The sequence below is a fragment of the Dromiciops gliroides genome, chromosome 2 (assembly GCF_019393635.1).
Source record: "Dromiciops gliroides isolate mDroGli1 chromosome 2, mDroGli1.pri, whole genome shotgun sequence".
Classification (NCBI taxonomy): Eukaryota; Metazoa; Chordata; class Mammalia; order Microbiotheria; family Microbiotheriidae; genus Dromiciops; species Dromiciops gliroides.
The window spans coordinates 516,112,840-516,127,788 of NC_057862.1; the positions used below are offsets into that span (position 1 = coordinate 516,112,840).

At 39.1% G+C, this 14,949-nt stretch overlaps 1 pseudogene; it reads right to left on the reverse strand.

The window, feature by feature from the left end:
* Positions 1-4,934: 4,934 nt before the first annotated feature.
* LOC122744726 lies at positions 4,935-5,354 on the reverse strand (annotated as a pseudogene).
* Between the last annotated feature and the right edge of the window lie 9,595 nt (positions 5,355-14,949).

The following is a 14,949-nucleotide window of genomic DNA, read 5'->3' on the forward strand; positions in this document are numbered from 1 at the left end:
ATAAGGGAGGTAGAACAGAGAGTGAGCCCATAGGGATTATTCTATTTCTCCTTATCACCATTGAGTATAAAATCTGAGAGATCGGACTAGTAGGAAACAAGACATCCAATTGGGAAAAGAGAGACACACTGAGGACAAACATGGTTAAAGCAGAGATACAGACAAATTCAGAAAAATAGCCATGCAAAGGAGGAAGCAAGCCCAATATGTGTGATTCCTTGAACCAGAAAAGAATGTGAGTTGTGTACTTAAAAAAAAAAAAAAAAGGAATTACAACTTTACTTTTTTTCAATCATAAAAGTATTTTATTATTTTCCAGTTACATGTAAAGATAATTTTCAACATTTGTTTTGTAAGATTTTTAGTTCCAAATTTTTCTCCCTCCCTCCTTTCCCCTCCCCCTTCCCAAGACAGAAAGCAATCTGATATAGGTTATATACATATAGTCATATTAAACATATTTCTGCAATAGTCATGTTGTGAAAGAAGAATCAGAACAATAGGGAAAAACCTCAAAAAACAAAAACTAAAGTAGAAACAGTATGGTTGAATCTGCATTCAAAATCCACAGTTCTTTTTTCTGAATGTAGAGAACATTTTCCATCATGAGTTCTTTGGAATTGTTGTTCTTACTGTGTACAATGTTCTCCTGGTTCTGCTCATTTCACTCAGCATCAATTCATGTAAATCTTTCCAGGTTTTTCTGAAATCTGCCTGTTCATCATTTCTTACAGCACAATAGTATTCCATTACATTCACATACCACAACTTATCTAGCCATTCCCCAATTGATGGGCATTCCCTTGATTTCCAATTCTTTGCCACCACAAACAGAGCTGCTATAAATATTTTTCTACATGTGGGTCCTTTTCCCTTTTTTATGATCTCTTTGGGAAAAAGACCCAGAAGTGGTATGGCTGGGTCACACGGTATGCACAGTCCCATAGCCCTTTGGGCATAGTTCCAAATTCTTCTCCAGAATGGCTGAATCAGTTCACAACTCCACCAACAATGCATTAGGGTTCCAATTTTTCCACAGCTTCTCCAACATTTATTTTTGTCCTTTTTTATCATATTAGCCAATCTGATAGATATAAGGTGGTACCTCAGGATTGTTTTAATTTACATTTCTCTATTTAATAGTGATTTAGAGCATTTTTTCATATGTCAATAGCTTTGATTTCTTCATCTGAAAACTACCTGTTCATATCCTTTGACCATTTCTCAATTGGGGAATGACTTGCATTCTTATAAATTTGATTTAGTTCCCTATATATTTTAGAAATGAGGCCATTATCAGAAACACTGGCTGTAAAAATTGTTTCCCAGCTTTCTGCTTTCCTTCTAATCTTGGCTGCATTGCTTCTGTTTGTACAAAACCTTTTTAATTTAATGTAATCAAAATCATCCATTTTACATTTCATAATATTCTCTCTCTCTTGTTTGGTCATAAATTGTTCTCCTCTCCATAGATCTGAGAGGTAAACTATTCCTTCCTCTCCTAATCTACCTATGGTATCATTCTTTATGTTTAAATCATGTATCCATTTTGATCTTATTTTAGTATATGGTGTAAAATGTACAACTTTACTCTTTAGTCATACATGTTCTCTGTATGTTTGTCTCACTAATATTATACCCATTCTTCCCCTTGACTCTGTGTACTTATGAGGAAGTGTGCCCAAACTTTAAGTTAGATTTTTTTTTTTTACAATTGGTTCTTAATAGATCACCTAAGTAAATATTCCTTTCTAAGTACTAATTAATTCTGGTTGATAATTAACAAAGAGCACATCAGGAGGGGCTTATGATATATAGTATTAATAAACTTCAATGTTTCAAGGTTAATGCTGTGATGTTTAAAATCTAATGTGTGATCACCTTATCTGCCCCCCTCCCCCCCCCAGTGTGTGGGTGTAGAACTAGCTAAGTTTACTGATAAATTTGGCAACAATTTAGGCTTTTAAGCATTTATTAAAGTATATAAGGAGTTAGAAGAGAGAGAGAGAAAGAGAAAGCCACCTTCACCTAGCTATCCACACTTCTAAAGAGAACATGTGAAGTGACTCCAGGGGAAATCCAAACCCTTTTTACTGAGACCACAATTCCTTGTGTGCCAAGATGGCCCTTTCTGTGAATAAATAAGCATATCTGATGGTAGAAGTTCTGGGGGAGAAGCAGCGTCTTCTCAGAAGTCACCCAGACCCCATTGACTTCTTTAGCCTTGAATTTCTTCTTCTACTTCTCTACTTCAGACTTATCATAAGTAAGAGAAATGGAAATTTCATCAGAAGAAGAAAGGTTAAATACATGTTCAGGGGCTTCCAAAATAGCAAGCTTAGCAGCAGCAACAACAACTCATTCATTCCCTTTTGAAACAGGGTCACTTTTTCCTGTATGAGCAGGACAATGAACAATACCTAGAGCAGATGGGAGTTTTAAGGCAGATAGGAGATCTTTAATAAATTCTCCATTAGCAATAGCTTTGCCAGCAAAGTTTAAAAATCCTCTCTGCAGCCATAATATTCCTACAGCATGGAAGATAATGAATGTATATCTGGAATCAGTATAAATAGTAGTACTGTTTCCTCTGGCTAGAGGACAGTCTTGTGTGAGAGGCACAAGTTCAGCAGCCTGTGCACTAAGATGTGGAGGCAAAGAAGCTGCCCAAATAGTATCATACTCAGAAACTATAGCAGCACCTGTATAGCGGGTTCCCTCATATATAAAAGAGGATCCATCAGTATAGAGAATAAAATCAGGGTTCTCTAATGGTATGTCAAAAAGATCATCACAAGGTTTCTCAGCTATGTCAACTAGGGAGGTGCAGTAATGCAAAGGCTCCCCTGAGAGTGGCAAATCAAAGAGTAGTGTTGCTGAGTTAAGGACTGTACAACACTTTAAGGTGATTCTCTCATTTCCTAGCAGAGTTACTTAATATCTAGTGAGCCTGTGATCTGAAAAAGCCCGTGTCCTATGACGTAGTAAGAGCCTCAACTTCATGAGAGCTTTGCACAGAGGGTTACCTAAGACCAGATCAGAGGCTTTGTCTACCATAAGAGCAATAGCCACCACTTCCCAAAGGCAATGTGGCATGCCAGCAGCTACAGAATCAAGTTGAGTAGAATATTAAGCTATTGGGTGCTGGACAGTTTCTAATTTTTGATTCAGGATCCCAGAAACTACTCTTCTCTGTTCATGTACAAAAAATAGTAAAAGACTTACTGTAGTCTGGCAGTCCTAGTGCAGGTGCCGATAACAAGGCCTATTTTAATTATGTTATAGCTGAAAGATGCTGGGAATCCAGCTCTAAAGGTTCTGGGATGGAATTTTTGGTTAGAGATATGAGGCTTAATCATTTCACCAAAAGAGGGTATCCATTGTCTGCAATATCCAGCTGCTCCCAGAATAGCCCTTAGCAGCTTCTTTTTGTTTTTAATGATTTAAACATTCTTTATACAAACCATTACATTTTCTTCCCTTGAATGTAGTGTGAAATGAGAGTCTTCCTTATTTGTCAACAAACTTATCCCTATAATCCATTAATGAGTAAATGGTACCAGACATTTGTTCAACTGTCATACTTCAGTTGGAGTGAGGTCACTGTTTGTATTTTATAGACCAAAAAAATGAGACTGGCTAGGGGAAGAAGTTGGCAAAAACCTTTACTCTCAGTTCTCAAGGTAGCTCTTAATAGAGGAAATGAATGTGATCATTGTGGGAGCCCCCTCTAGTTAAACAGTTTTACCATGGGGACAAAGGTCTTCTGGGAGCTTTTAACCTTCAGAAATAACTACTTAACTTGAAGACAGAGATCTTGGGAGTGAATGGAAGGGGAGCCTAACAAAAGATGAAGACCCCATAAAAACCACTTTAGAAGGGTGGTTTACTAGAATTATATTCCTAAGCATTATTAGAAATCATTAACAGTTATCCCATTAAGCTGTCATTAAAAGGCAAGAGCCAGAACTCTGTGATTGGAAGAAATCTAACATTTCTTAAATTAAGCTGCATTTATGGTCATAAGTTAGCAAAGCAAAGAAAAATCTGGATAGAGTGACTGTATAGTGCCTGGAGGAAATGAATTTTGGAGCTTGTCATTTATTATATAAAAAAGCCAAAGATGAGACACCTGTGAGGTTCACTATAAAACCAAAAGTAAAGGGATTGTATATACCAGAAAGTCTGTTTTCAAACTTCTGTTCAGTATATACAGGTCGGGGAAGAGAATTTTGAGGTGAATTGCCTACTTTACATTAGACACAACACTCCACTAATATAGTGAAGTACAAACTTCAAAACATATACAAAGTGCTGAGTAGGGTGTGGCAAATAGGAAGGAACCAAGGTCCAAAACTCAGCAAGAGACAAGGGGAAAGGACTCAGGAACAGAAGATAATCAGTTACAAACCAAAGTAAGCAGAACATTACTGAAAATTACTTCAAAGGGATGAGAATTTCATTCTTTATCCCAAACTTTTTGGCTCCTGATCCAAATCCTGATCCAGAGTGCCTTGATCACACTTTCAGTGAGCTAAATTCTATCTACCACAGGCTACTCATACTCAGAGTTCAAACCTTTCCAATTTTCTCTACTGCCCCTAAATAATATAGTATGAAAATTTGGGTCATAAAACAAGAAGTGAAATATATGAATCTTCTACATTTTTTCTCCCATAAAAATTTGATGAAATGGCAATTCATAACCTACCTTGTCAAAAGGCCACAATTTATGGATTATGTGAAAAGAAATACAGGTCTAATTCAGAAAAAATCTGGTTTGGTGATTATTCAATAAGTATTCTTAGGTCTTCATAAATGGGCACTTAGAAGTGGAGGAAAAGGCCACAGAATCCTGTCCAACAGTACAATGGAGGCAACAATGTTGAGTGCCAAGTTTCTTATCATCTGACTAGCCATTCTCTCCATGAAGCTCAATTGTCAACCTCTTCATCATTCTGTACATCCTCTTCTATTCTTTCATCATCCTCATCATCATCTTCTCTGCTCTTGTCTTCCTCCTCAGAATCTATCCTTTTGTCTTTATCCTTCTTCTTTTGCTCTGAAGCTTCCTTCTTACCTTTCTGTTCACGTCTATATACCTCTAGTGCTTCTTTTAAAGGGGAAACAAATCCCTGAAATTCCATCTCTTCCATAGCCGATAGTACATCACCAGCAATTAGGGTCTTCCGTTTTCCTTTCATCACAAAGTTGTTTGCACAGGACATGGCGTACAGCAGAACACTGGCGGCTTGAGAGATGGCACTCTGGGACTATTTGGAGATGTTGACGCCATTGGGGAGCGCCTCCTTGATGTTTCTGGAAAGGTTCAGGTCCTCTGGCCTTTCCACCATGGCCAGCTCATCCTTTGTCTCCCCCAGGAGAGCTGAAACAAGGCCACCACCGCTGGCCTCTGGGACAAGGCAGCAGTTGTACCCTGGAACTACACTGGTAGAATTTCTCACTCAGGGTGACACTTGGGCATCTTAGCTGCTTCTTAGTAGAGGGAGCAGAGAGTTGTTGAATGGTCTGGACTCGCTTAGGAGAGACAGATCACGTGCAGCCAAAATAAAACCCAAATATTCCACCTGAGGTAGACACCATTGTACTTTAGACTTAGAGACCTTATGGCCTCATTTGTGCAGCTCTAGTAACAGGTGTCGGCTGTATTCCTGGCAAATCTCAGCATTAGGTGCAGCCAGGAGTAAGTCATTTACATATTGGACTAAAGTGGAACCTTTAAACGTAATGGAGGCTAAATCCTGCTGCAAAATTTGAGAGAATAGCATGGGTCTGTCAACAAACCTCTGTGGGAGTCTGATCCAAGTCCACTGTCTATTCATCCAGGTGAAGGCAAACAAGTGTTGGGAATCCTGATGTACTGTTATCAAAAAGAAAGCACTGTGAAGCATGTTGCCTCGCATGGGATTGAGGAAATGATAGTAGCAGGGTTGGGCATTATTAGATGTCTAGGTAGAACATAGGAGTTAATTGCTCACAAATCTTGTAAAAAACGGTAAACAGGCTTGCTATCTGACCCAGGCTTGGGCTTCTTAACTGACAAAATGGGAGTATTATATGGGGAATAATGACATGGGACAATTATGCCTTGGTTTGTCAAAGCTTCAATTATAGGAGTAATTCCTTCAATGGCTTCCCTAGATAAGGAATATTGTGGAATGGGTGGTGCTGGGTCATCTTTGGTCTTAATGGTAACAGGCACAGCAGATTTAAGGAGAGCTATATAAGTAGGGGAGGAAGCCCAGAGGGACTCAGGAATATCAGAAGGGATTTCAAATGTATCCCCCACTGTTTCCTGAGTGTCTGAGATCAAAATTGGCAGTAAGTAGACAGTATCCTCTGGCACTTCTAGGGAGATGTCACCATCTGGAGAACAAGATATGGTTGCTCTAAGTTTACAAACGAGGTCACGACCTAATACATTTCCAGGAGAGTTGGGCATAAGTAGAAATGAATGTTCTACTGTTACTGGACCCAGAGACATTATTCAAGGGGTTAATTTTTCAACTGTTTGAGCTTTCCCTGAGACTCCAACTACATTTAGAAATCCAATAGATGTACATTCAGGGTCAGGTTTGCTCACTAGGACTGATCTTGAGGCTCCTGTATCTAATAAATAATTATAATAAGTATTCCCAACTCTAAGGGTTACATGGGGTTCATTACTTTGGAGAGATAAATGGACTGGCACAAGAGAGCTAAAAATCTCAGGGTCTGGAAAGGTGAAATCTTCAGATTCCACCATCCTTTCCCATCCCCCTACACCATCAGTCCTCTATCTCTTTGATCAGTACCCCTTTGAGAGGGCCTGTAACTGTTCTCATTCTGCTCCTCTATCTCTCTCTGAAAAGGCCTATACCTGTTTTGACTCCACCTCTCTGTACCCCCATGAAAAGATCTATATCTATTTTGATTCTGCCTCTCTGTACCTCTCTGAGAGAAACTTGATTTGTTTAGATTCAGTTCCCTTTGCATAGTCCTACAGTACTGCATTATATGCCCCAGTCTTTTGCAGTAAGATGAAAATCTAGAGGGTTGATAGCAATTCTCCACTGCCTGGCCTCACTGCCTCATAGTTTCTTGCACTAGAGCTGAAATGCCCTGTCTGTCCCTTTCTTCCCTCTCATTTCCGTCATAAATATATGTTGCTATTTCTTTAATTCTGTCAGTACTCAGGGCATTCCAACTAGAACACTGCCTTTCAAAATATTTCCATATTTCTGGTAATGACTGGTGTACAAAATGTGAACAAATAAAATGGGCATCTCTAGCATCTAATGTGTCTAGTCTAGCACATTGTTTGGCAGTCTTACACAGTCTGTCATAGAATCTATTAGGTCTTTCATTAGGTTTTTGAACTGTATCTACAAATTTTTGCCAGTTATCAGTCTTACAAACACAGGATTCCATTGCCTTCAACAAAGTTTCCCTTGCTTCCTGCAACTTATCAAAATACTTACGTATATTGGGGTCCCAGTTAAGGTCTTATAAAGGCCATCGAATAGCAACTTTTCCTTATGTTTCTAAGAAGTTCTCTGCAGCTATTATATCAACTCTTTCCCCTGGGGATAATATCGTTTCCATGAGATCAGTGACATCATTCCAAGTGGGCTGATATCCTCTGAAAATTGCCCTAAATTGGCTGTTAACTGCTGTGGGATCCTCATCAAATCTAGGAATATTTTATTTCCATGAACTCAAATCTTTGGGCCCAAAAGGTATGTATTGTCTGAGCTTTTGTATAACACCTTTTTGACCACCATAGGTGAGGATCTCTTGATGGGGAAGAATTTTGATCTTCTCTGTCTCCTCTTTTATTCTTTTTTTTATTTTTTTGGTTGGCATGGAGTAAACAGAGGGGGAGGGAATAAGAATTTGTTCCTCTAAAGGTGAATCTTCTCTTTTATTTTTTATTTTTTTTTGGCATAGAGGAAATGGAGGGAGAGTGAATAAGAGTTGGTTCATTTGGCATTTCAGTCTGAGAGGCCTTGCATTCAAGCTCAGGCTTGGATTGAGGTGGGTCATTTGTCATGTCAGTCTGAGAGGTCTTTCACTTAAGCTTGGGCTTGGTTGAGTTAGGTCATTTGGTGTTTCAGTCTGAGAGGCCTTGCATTCAAGCTCAGGCTTGGATTCCCTCTCTTTCAATTCCTTGCTCACTATATTCCAGAGGTCCCAATAAGTTAAATCTTTGGGGGAATTATAGTGCAGGATCAATTGCAGATTTTTCAATGTTAAGGAATCAAAAGATCCATTCTCTAACCACTGGTTCTCTAGTAATCTAAAATATTTTTTTATGCCACATAAAACACAGTTTGATAAGCTCTGCTTTTGTCATGCCTGGTTGAATGGATAGCTTACAAGAATCCCATGCTGTGAGTATCCTTTCTAGGGGAGACCCTTGTATTATATGGTAGGTATCAATATTTTAGTCCCCTTTTTGTAATTCAAAAATTTCCTCACTATAACACAAAGAAATATAAAAATAAAAATAAGAATAGAATATTCAAATTTATATGGACCACGCATAAACACAATCTCAATCCTGGCCTTGGTAAGTAGCCAGACCAAAGTACTCAAGAGGCTAAGAAGATCCATTTGAAAAATTAGAAGCAGAATATTTTGGAGATACTTAGGTCCTTATCAGGTAATTGAAGATTTAAAGGGACAGTCACATAAGGAAAGAGTTTCTTAACCAATTTGAAAATCAGAAGATTGGGGGGTTCCGCACTCCACTTCATTGCTTGCCAAATAGTGATGTTTAAAATCTCATGTGTGATCCCCTTATCTGCCCCCCCCACCCAGTCTTGGGGTGGTAGAACTAGCTAAGTTTACTGATAAATTTGGCAACAATTTAGGCTTTTAAGCATTTGTTAAAGTATATAAGGGGTGAGAGAGAAAGCCACCTTCACCTAGCTATCCACACTTCTGAAGAGAACATGTGAAGTTCTGAAACTTAGGAAATCTGTCTACCCTGACTGCTTCTGCCACCACAAGAATGAAAAGAGCAATCCTCAGTCTGTTCCAGTGGAAGCTTCCTGAGGGACCAGAAGAGGGGCAGTCCCCCCCACACAGCTCCAAGCTAATTGGCTGGTCCATTGATTGACATGACTTACAGGTGGTCTATGAATAGACCAGACGAAACTTCCAGATGCCAGGCAGCTTCTGGACGCTAGTCACATGCTTTCTTTTCAGGGGGGCATCACCCTGGTTCTCACAGTGTCTTTCTTAGCAGGGGGTGGCACCCTGATTTTCACAATGCTAGAACCAGGAGGGAAAGACTCAACTATTGCCCTCTGGGAACCTAGCCTACCAATCTCAGTAGGAACTGCAGAGGTAGCCCTGGAGGAAATGCTACATTTAAATATACAGCAGCCAAGGACAGCAATGAAAGATAGCTACTTTTTTGAAAATTACTATTTTTAATGAAAATACAACTATGTGCTTTGTTTCATGGGATGTTGACAAGCTATTTTTTTTAAACCTTCAAACTTACAAAAGGCAAAGAATAAAGAGAATGGAGACACCTATTTCACTTATAAAGAGAACACTGGCTAATGCAGATTCTTTTAGAATCACTTCAATGCTTGGTAAATTCAGAAAACATGTCAATGTACAATTGAAAATTATTTTGGCTTATGTCTGAATTTGACATTGTCAACATAAATAGCTTTCAAACTGAAATATATAGTATGTAGGTTTTAGATTATTATTTTGACAAAGTCAATAGGAAGATAAGACCAGAATAAAATTCTCTATATAAAATGGCATCCCATCAGAAACACACAATAAATGTTTACTTGGAAGACTACAGAAAATATTTGAAGAGGAAGGGAAAAAAAAATAAAAGTGGTTATTGTTAAATATATTTTCTAACATAGTAAGTAATCTTTTGTAACATCTTTCTAGGGCTTCCCTGATGCTGGCAATTATGATACTGAAAGAACAACAAATAGAAAGAATAAATGAGTCTCAAAAAAGTGTCCTTCATGCAAAACACATTTATGTAACACCCCCCCCATCGGCACCGAACATGAACACACACACACACACACACACACACACCCCAGACACACTTTGTGTGCCCTCTGCTTCACTAAAGCAAATCTGAGTGCTACCCTGGGGATGTTCACCTAGAGAGATGATGGGGCCTGGGGAACAAGGATGCCTAGGGCTACAAAAGTGATGGAGGTGGAGGGAGGTCAAGTATAGAAAGGGGAGATACTAGGGACACTGGGATGTAGGACCACTGTTTTTGGCCCTGAAGCCATTTTTCTGTGGTAAGAGTCTGTTATTAAGATGGCACCCTGAAGGCAGGAGCAAACTCAAGAGGACAGTTAGTTCTCCATCACAAATTCTGGTGATTGAGAGTTCAGCTTTTCAGCAGGAGTTTTGAATCTAAGCACTAAGATAATTGTGTTAGCTAAATTTCTGGTTTGTTTGGTTTTGTTTGGGGGGGGGGGCTGGGAAGAGGGCGATTGTCTCCAAACAATAGGAAGATTTTAATCTAATCACTGCCTTCCTTAAATTCCTGGGCTAAGTCATACTTGTAGACTAGTCTGGGTCTACCTAGGTTTGGGGGGGGGGGGGACATAAACACCAAATCCACATGGATATTTTTACACATTTGGTTACTTTATTCTAAGGTCCTAAAGAACTAAATGTAGTCATGTCATACTTATGTGGTTGACTCCATTTTGTCAGGCTACTGTGATTGAATTTCATTGAAATGCAACAGGAAAAGGAGGAGGAATTTTTCCCTCTGCTGTATCAATGCCTGAGTCAAAAGAATCTAATTAGATAAATGACCAATTTAGACCCCCCCCATCTAAATACATTTCAAAAGTTACCACCCACAAAGGAGTGGAGCTAGGGGACAGAGATTGCTGGCTTTTGGAGAACCATAGGAAATTTAATAATATTCCCAAAGGGCTTTCTGATGTCTCAAAGGAGCTTATAGTGCTGGGGTATCTGTGGGACTAGTAGTATCTAACCCTCAACAATGAATATAGTCTGGTGCTTGGCCATCACTGCCCCCTGGTGGTTTAAATTAATAAGCAATGGTTACTTGTAGCTTGAATTTACAAATACTAGGAGAAAGTTATTTCTCTATCAGTAAAAGGCTAGAGTTAAACAGTACTATTCCAAAGAGAGTCTGAGAAAGTTAAGCCAACTGTGGGAAACCCAGGGGATGAAGAAGAGGAAGAACAGAAGAAAGCCAACTTGTTCTAGAGTCAGTGTTTCCCCAGGAAAGATTATAAAAAGTGTTTCTTACCTTATAAAAATTTTTGGCACCTGTGATTTCAATGCTATCTGGAGTTTTCTGGTCAGGAAACTCCCTCTAGTAGCCAGTGCAAATCTAAAGCTCTTCAACTCATAACCTTAGAAAGTTGCCAAACTGCTGAAAGGTTAAGAGACTTACCCAGGACCACAAAGCCAATATGTGTGAGTTCCAGAACGTGAGTTAGCTCATCCTGTCGTGTAACAATTGTGACATTTAAAATTAAATGTGTGGTTGCCTTATTCCTGTCCCAAGTGTAGGGAAAACTAGCTAGGGTTTACTTATAAATTAGAAGTTTTAACACCAGTTTGGGGGCATTAAGCATTTATTAGAAAAAAATGAGAACACCTGGGTCAGAAAGTTAAGAAAAGGCCTATCTAGCCTAGTGTTCCAGCCTCGCCTGGTTCTTCCTCAATTTCCCCACCACCAGGTGTTCCAGAGGTGAACTGACAGTGGAAGCTTTCTCTGCATCCAGAGGAGAGTCGGTCCTTACACACTACTTTAAGCAAATTGGTTAGCATCACCCAAATCCATTTAATGGTTCACTGGACCTCTGGGTGGTCCTGTGTTGAGGTCAGAGTCCACGGCTTTTGAGAAGACACCCTCTTGAGGGCCAAGCACGTGTGGCTTCAATTGAATTAACTTTAAGTGAGTTAATTAGTGAAGTCAGTCAATCCACTCAATCCCAATCAATCCCTTCAAGCTGAGGCCTTTGGGCGTTGGCAAAACCCATTATTTTCTCACACAGTTAATATTTTTTGTATGAAATGAATGAGTGAGCAAAGAAATGAGTGCTTAGTAGCTGTAACTTATTTTCACACGTAGTATTTCATCTCATCTCCACACCTACCATAATGATTAACTGATAGTACCAGTATTATTATGCCCACTGTATAGATTAAGAAACTAAGATTAAAACATTCTGAATAGACAGCTCAAGTACTATTATGGTACCTATAAAAATCCTAAAAGGAGCAAAGGAAGCCTCTAAGTGTACCCTCTGTGGTAGATAGGGCAGTATAATTATTCCCCAATAATAATCAAATTATTCCCAAATAATAATCCAGTTTAAAAAAAATTTTTTTTAATTTAAAAAGTTCCAGTTTAGGGGGCAGCTAGGTGGCGCAGTGCACATAAAGCACTGGCCCTGGATTCAGGAGTACCTGAGTTCAAATCTGGCCTCAGACACTTGATACTTACTAGCTGTGTGACCTTGGGCAAGTCACTTAACCCCCATTGCCCTGAAAAAAATAAAAAAATAAATAATAAAAATATTAAAAGTTCCAGTTTAGCTGGAATGTAAAGTAGCCTACTTGTTGTTCCCCAGACACAGCATCCTATCCCCCACCTCTACCATTTGCAAAGACTGTCCTCCATGTCCAAAATGGACTCCCTACTCATTTTCGCCTTAGAATCTTTTTATATCTTTTAGGGATCAGCTCACGTAGTACTTTCTACAGGAAAGTTTTCTAGATCTCTCTAAGTGTTAGTACTCTCTCCCATTTCAAATTATCTTTTGTCTACATGTGTATGTGCTATATCCTTCTCCCTTCTTTCTCACTTCCCAGTAAAACAGAAGTTCCATGAGGGCAAGAACATTTTTTTTTGTCTTTGTGTGCCCAGGGCTTAGTCTCTACAGTATCCATCCCAGAGTGAAGGGCTTAAATTCCTCCTATGGCATGTACTTGCTATATGACTCTGGGCAGATCACTAAGCCTCCTAGTGCCCACAGTTGACTATGACTTTAAGTTGCAGAACAATTGTTGGTCCGCATTGGTAAAGGGACATTTCTTACTGGGAGCTCCCTACATGGATGAAATCACAATTTGAGAGTAAAAAAATCCCCAGGGCCTTACACATAGTAAGCATGATGAATTGGAAAATGTAATTAAATTTTGATTTGTAATATGTCTTAGAGATCTCTGAAAGAGACTAAATTATGGATTGAAAAATTGTGGGAAGATTATCATGGTAAAGCAGCTATAAAGGTGGGCAGAGAGTAAGCAAGATCAGAGTCTGACTGGCAGACATAGACCATTCTGGAAGTAACCCTACTATGTCTCCCTAATAGGGAATGTCTTCACTAGAAGTCAGCTTTGGATACTGTCACACTAACAATATTATAAAGGACTGAAGACACCTCTGAATGAACTGTCAATCTGCTGATGCTCCTTATTCTCCAAAGCACATATTTTCTAATTTGCATATTGCTACATTTGTGATTTGGACACAAGTGTGTCAAGATAGAAAACCCCATACGTTCTTTCAGCACAAACAGCTCAGACAGATGGCCACGGATCCAATTTGTTGAGACTAAATTACTGAGAGCCCAAGTGGAATAATTTACACATATGATTTTTGTAAATCCTTCAACTCAATCAGCCAGTTGTCAGGAGTTTCATTGTGGTTAACAATGCTCCTCAGAGAATGCAATTTCCTGAGTGCCACACACACAATTCTTGGAGCACTGGAATCTCTGAGTTTGTTCTGTAAGTCACATATTTAATAATAAAAATGACTGACAGCAACTACCCAGCATAGTCTAGAGCTGATAGCAAATTACCATTCTCAATTCAATAGTAAGATACACAGTGTTTGTTGTAGTGGATAGAAAGCTGGCTTTAGAATTAGAAAGATTTAGATTCAAGTTCCCCTTCTGAGACATACAAGCTATGTGACCCTGGATAAGTCACTTAGCCTATCAATACCCCAAGTAATTCTCTAAAACTATAATTTGTGGTACATTTACCTATCTACATTGGTAGAGAGTATTTCTTTATCAAGAGTCCCCTAAAGCAATGAAAACAAATATCTGGTAAAAAAAAAATTATTGAACTTCTACCTTATGTTAGTTACTAGAAATACAAGCACAAAAATGAAATAGTCTCTGCCCTGGAGGAACTTACATACTATGCTATCAGGAGTTTTCTAGCCAGGAAACTCCCTCTAGTAGCCAGTGCAAATCAAAAGCTCTTCTTACTCAACTCATAACCTTAGAAAATTGCCAAACCACTGAAAGGGTAAGAGACTTACCCAGGACCACAAAGCCAATATGTGTGAGTAGCAGAACATGAGTTAGCTCATCCTGTCATATAACAGTTAATATTTTTGTTTTGGTAAAAATGAATGGGGGGCGGCTAGGTGGCGCAGTGGATAAAGCACCGGCCCTGGATTCAGGAGTACCTGAGTTCAAATCCGGCCTCAGACACTTGACACTTACAAGCTGTGTGACCCTGGGCAAGTCACTTAACCCCCATTGCCCCACAAAAAAACAAAACAAAACAAAACAAACAAACAAACAAAAACAAAAATGAATGAGTGTGGGGCAGCTAGGTGGCACAGTGGCTAAAGCACTGGCCCTGGATTCAGGATGACCTGAGTTCAAATCCAGTCTCAGACACTTGACATTTACTAGCTATGTGACCCTGGACAAGTCACCTAACCCTCATTGCCCTGGAAAAAAAAAGAATGGGTGAACAAAGAAATGAGTGTTTTATAGCTATAATTTATTTTCACATATAGTATTTTATCTGCTCTCCCCACCCACCATAATGATTGACTGGTAGTACCAGTATTATTATTTCCATTGTATAGATTAAGAAACTAAGATTAAAACATTCTGAATGGTCAGCTCAAGGTTGGTCAAGTAT